Here is a 6,000-nt window from a genome sequence, read left to right as displayed (position 1 = left end):
ACTAGTCTATAATATTCCAAATTTTTTAGTAACATATTACTGTATAAATCATTTCTCAAAAAATGAGTTTAGGTTTCAAAAAAATTTAATAATAGATTTTTACAATTATAATCAATTTTTATAAAATAACTAGAACAGTTATTTGTGTATGATTGTTCCAATCATATTATTTTTTTGTGGAATATACACTATAATTATTATAGTACCTTGTTAGTACAGTGTAGACGTAGCATAGTTGGGACAAGTATAGATGATATCTGGAGTAGTTAAAATCACTATAATAAGAAATGCTTCAATGCAAATCTATATATGGTGTTTAATTTTTAGAAGGATTTGTTGAATTATTTAAAAAAAAACATTAACTCCTATTTTATAATTTATATCCAGATTAGTAGTTCTTTAGTTTATAAGTATAATATATGAATAAATATATATCATAGTAATTAAATTTAGTATGAAATTGATATTTAATAAGTTAGTATTGTAATTTTTACGGAGAAATTATAAAAAATTATAAAGTAGTTGTATGTTTCGTTATATTTCTGGCAAACGTGTAGATAAATTAAAGGGCTTTATGCAAAACATTTTAGAAAATAATTTTTTGTTAATTTTACTATGTTTAAATATATTTGACTACGCCCGGCTACTTAAAAATAGATTATGAGTCATAATCAATATTAGTATCAATTTTCAATATAAAACGAAAATGTGGGATTATTTCTTATAGATTCACATAAATTAATACTATTTTTCATTCAATATTAACGAGATTTATAAAAAATACAAAATAAATCGTTAAGTTACGTATTTTAACAAAAAATAGCACCAAAATTTCAAAAATAGCACTAAAAACCTAAAATACCTCAAATATGAAAAAAGTAGCAAAATAAAATTTCATATTTGAAGTTTCTGGTGCATAAAACAAATTTATAGCCCACTCTGCTATTTTTATCTGTATCCTATAATAAGTATTGTAATATAGATCATTATTTTGTAAAATTGAAAACAAAGCATTTTTGTAATATTTGGTTTAACTATGAATTTCTTGATCTATTATTACAAAAATATAATATAGTCTATTATTTGTAAACCTAGATGTAGAACACTTTTGTAATGTTTAGATTAATTGTAATTCCTAAATTATTGTTACTATCAGGAAGTAAATATTTATAAACATTTTTGAAAATGATTACTATATGAATTTTATAAAAAGAAAAACAAAATATGAAAGTATATAAGATGAAATGGAATGAATTGAAGAGGAGAGAAAGAGAAGACCTTGGGAGTACCGAAGGTAATCTCTTTCCGTGTGGTACGTTTGTGACATTAAGTTTTTATTTTGTGTATTATTTATTTATCCGGTTTTAAGTGTATCAATATTTTATATGTTTTATTTTGATTGATTATATCTTTATTAACTACATTTTGCGTTATTATTGAACTACTAAAACTATAAGTTAGAACAAAAAGATTGTTCCATATATTTAAATACAACAGTAGCAAATGCTATAAAATCCGAACCATGATAATCACAAAACAATGTCTCGACAGCATTTTCTAATGTGTAGCCAACATCTGTTGATAAAATTATAGCTGGAAATTAACAGTGCGTATATGTGAATAGCGACGTCATAAAAAAACATAGGTACCTGTAATTGTAATCCTACCTGTATTATACATGTATATTAACTCAAAAAATTGAAACTTTAATTGGAATACCTTAATAATTAGACACATTGTATAATACATTCCAAAATGACGTGGAATGAATGCATTCCACATCCAACTAATATTTTTAAACAGACCTAATCAAATTTTATATCCATAAGTCATCCATCAATTAATTATGAAAAATAAAAACAATATAATTAAATGAAAATATAATAAATAATAGTATAATAAATAATAATAATTTTATACACTTTTTTAGGTACGATGTCTTTTTAAATAAAGAATAACAATAGTGGGAAGTAAAATGCAAAATAAAATTCGAGAGAAGATTGTTCTAAACGATCGAACATTAAGAGATCTAAGACTTTATAGTAATTTTAACCCTTTCAAACTGGCTGCAATTTGGATTTTCAAGTTTTACCAGTTTCTCTATGCTTTATTACTTTTAAATGATTTTATTTTAATGATTTTCTATGTGGTATTGGTTTTTATTATGTGATAAACGATTTCTTTTCAGTATTACAGTTATTTATATTTGTAATGGCCGATTTTCATATATTTCTCAACACCTAAAGATTTTCCACAAAATATGATGAATTGAGAAAATTATTTGATGCAATGAGTAGTGATTTCTAACTTTCAGTCATAATGGAAAATTTATATTTGAACACTACAAAACTATGTGTACTAAAATAATAATCATATACTTTTTTATGTTTTCTTCAATGATATTAGCTTGGATCCTTAGTCCATTATTCGTAAAAGAATTTACTTTAAAAAAAAAGAAACGGCAGTCTAATAATTTATCAAAACAACGTCCTAAAATTATTCTTCATTTTCATACCATTTTCGGTTTATGAGCGAATTTACCCAATTGTATTTATATTTGAAGTTATTGAAGTAACACACATATTATTTTAGATTTTTTTTTCTACAATATAATAGTTATAAAATTTTGTTTGATGCTGTCAGCTCAATTGAAAATAATTGCATTTAAATGTGAATCATTTGGATATGATAATGTTGAATAGGTGTGTGTGAAATGATAATGATTAATTTTTTTTATCAATATTTTTTAAGCACACAAAAGAAAAACATAATTTTTTTAACGATATTAATGTTTAAAAATAATTGAATAGGACAGAGTAATTACATGATTACATTGAAACAATTAATGTTGGATCATACAAAGTTAAACAAGTAAGTAAATTAAAAGCTTTTACGTCAGTATAAAGTAGAAATTAAATTATTAAAAATTTTTTTAATATTCATCACCTATTTTATAGATTATTGTAGTTATACATTCATTCTTATTACCATGTTATGAATAATATTCGTATTTTTATCCAATGTCTAATTTTAACGAAATTAAATAATTATTCATTAAAATGCCTTCTAAAGCATTTCAAAATGTTATTCATAAAATGGTAGTTAATTCGAATACTAATTCGGTCCTAATATGTTAACTATTAATACTTTTATTAGTTCAATTAAGAAATTTTATGAAATCATGAAACCGATGACAATGTTAAGCTTTGGGCACTATTTCAATGCTTAGATTGCATTTACATATTTGTTTATTCTAGTATGTGTATATCAAATTTACCGATTGAGTTATTTTTGTAAATAACTTTTATAAATTTATTTGCAGAATTAATTCAAAATGATTATATTTTGTCAGTTACTTCTGTGAAATTAATATGTACAATATTAATGTCATCTTTTAATTTGTTTATTATGTGTTATTTGTATGGTTATCTTTGAAATCAAGTAAGATATATTAAAACCATATATATATATATATATATAATTTGACAGTAGATAGCACATTTTAATTACATTTTGACTTAAATTTGTTTAAAAACTCTATTTATGCGTTTTAAAATATGTATAAAAACAAGTTTTATCAAAATTATACCAAAAAGAATTTTTTTAATTTAACATTTATTTTAGAGAAATTTAGTGGCTATTACACTGTATACAACAATTTTATGACTTATAAGAATAATCATATTGAAAAAGTTAACTTTGTCTCTTTTTTTGATAGCACTAACATTTTGCATAACACAAAAAATTCATAAAAAATTTTTTTCTCAATTATATTATTGAACGAAATAACTTTTTGTCAAGTGCATTTTTTATCAAAATGCTTTGAACGAATTCCTGCTAAATAATATACATAATTAATTCTAACATTGCGTATACGCAACATTTTATCATAAAAAATATAAGGAGGTATTATTTTTTTTTGACTTAATAAGTTATATTATGGTAATAAATTGCAGTAAAAAAAATTTAATTAGTGTTTTTTCTAACCTTGGGGACTTATTACTAACTTCAATGATTACATTTTATCTACTTGGGGAGTGTCACATCAGGCACGTAGCCAGAAAATTAAACACTATCTACAGATTTGCATCAAAGCGTTTCTTATGATAGTGATTTTAATCACTGTCAGATATCAACTATGCCATTTCCCCACTGTGCCGCGACTCCACTGTGCTGGGTTTTTTTAATTCTTTTTTTCCCCTAGAGTTAAGGTAAAAACTTAGTAAATTGAACAGTAGTACTATCTTAGAAAAACAGGTGTGTCCTTTACATTTAAAATTCCACTATGCTCCGGTCTGGTTGAGCCTAGTCTAGTGGTGGATCCAACTTTTTTTGGAGTTATGGGCCTTTATTTGTGTAAGCCTTACGGCAAGAAACAGGTGAACGTCACACTATTTATAGTAAATTTATAAGAAAAACTAAGTATTTCGTTAAAACTGCTATTTTTTTGTATTTTTATCGTAATGAATAATTTCAATAGGAAAAATAGTGATAATTTCTATGTAACTCTTGTCGTAACACAGGAAAGAGAAAATGATATTAGGTAAATGTGTAACTGGTGTAAATGTGTGTACGAAGATGAATATGAGGAGGTGGTGCCTGCTGTCTAGGTATTCACGTGCGTGTTGTCGTACAGCAGTCACCGTGCTCGGCTGACACTCCGGGTTAGCTGTGGGTGTCGAAAGGCTGTTGTCATAGGAAGGGAGAATAAGAGTAACACCTAGGTATGAGGTGCAGACGAAGTGCAAGACACAAATACTAGGCGCACCAGGTGAGGAAAGATAACAGAGTACGAGGTGCAGACGAAATGCAAGACACAAGTACTCTGAAATGTCGAGGAAAAGAGTATATAGGTTAGAAAAGGAATAAACAAAGACTTTACTTTAAACAGTAAGCCGGACAGCGACAACCGAGTACTGAGACTGATGAATGACACAAGGCACTGGAGTCGACTGACCAAGATGGTCAGGTCTATTGGGTTTTTATAATAATTACACTTATTGCCGATTTGGCAATAAATATTATTTGTTAATTCATCAGTCTCAGGCAGCGGATGTGCTGTCTGTATTTTATTAAAATAATTCTCACGATTATGAAAACGTGACACCATCACACTCTTAGTGATCATATCATATCAAATCTAATTAGACAAATATACTTTTATAACATTAGAAATGAATGATTTTCATTACCTATATTAAGAATTAGGATTAAGTTTTTTTTTTATTTAAGGGGAAATTTTTATAATTTTCGATAATATCTGTAACTACATACTACATGTGATCATTTAATGTATCATTAAAAAAAATTGGTCGTGTTACATCTGAGAAAATGAATGACTGACAAAAAAACGATAGCACAGTGGGCGTGGTATAGTTTGGACAAGTATAGATTATATCTTGCAGTGATTAAAATCACTATAAAAAGAAACGTTTAGATGCAAATCTGTAGATAGTCTTTAATTTTAAGAAATTGTTGGATTATTCAAAAGCAAAATTATAACTCAAAAATGATTAAATAAAATTACAAAAAAGTCATAACCACAATGTCAAACGTTCGTCATATTCGTTTTTGATAAAATTTAAAATTTAAGCTGATTCAATGTTAAAATTAGTTTTTTCGACTTAAAAGAAAAAAAAATTGAAATAAGTTTATTTTTATATTCTATATCAATTAGATTTATATAATTTTTATGAAAATCAGTGTATCCCTTACAGTTCATCAAAATTGGTCCAGTGAGAGCTGAGAATAAGTGGTAACAGTCACAAAAAAATAATCTTAATAAAATGAATACCTTCTCAGCTTCGCATCAAGGCTAAACGCTACATTGTATTAGATTTTTTTAAAAACTTTTTGATTGTTTATTTTTTTAGTTTCAATGTGTATCTAAGAAGATTGGTCTTGTAATGCTGTGTGTTTTTTATTTATCTGTTCACTAAAATTTACAGCTCTTACTAGACCATGACGCGGTCGCATTCCACTTCCGGTTTTACCGCTGGA

The 6,000-nt window shown here is 26.0% G+C and overlaps 2 protein-coding genes across 4 annotated transcripts in view; one reads left to right on the top strand and one right to left on the bottom strand.

Moving 5' to 3' along the window:
• Positions 1-6,000, top strand: part of LOC126907346 (trace amine-associated receptor 1) — a 326,541-nt gene that overhangs the window by 175,075 nt on the left and 145,466 nt on the right. The gene's annotated exons all lie outside the window — the stretch shown is intronic.
• The window catches only part of LOC126907354 (odorant receptor 33b-like), a 91,440-nt gene that overhangs the window by 16,469 nt on the left and 68,971 nt on the right, over positions 1-6,000 (bottom strand). The gene's annotated exons all lie outside the window — the stretch shown is intronic.

The sequence above is a fragment of the Daktulosphaira vitifoliae genome, unplaced genomic scaffold (genome assembly GCF_025091365.1).
Source record: "Daktulosphaira vitifoliae isolate Bord-2020 unplaced genomic scaffold, ASM2509136v1 Scaffold_5, whole genome shotgun sequence".
In the NCBI taxonomy this organism is placed as follows: domain Eukaryota; kingdom Metazoa; phylum Arthropoda; class Insecta; order Hemiptera; family Phylloxeridae; genus Daktulosphaira; species Daktulosphaira vitifoliae.
This window is presented reverse-complemented; position numbering and strand designations above follow the sequence as displayed.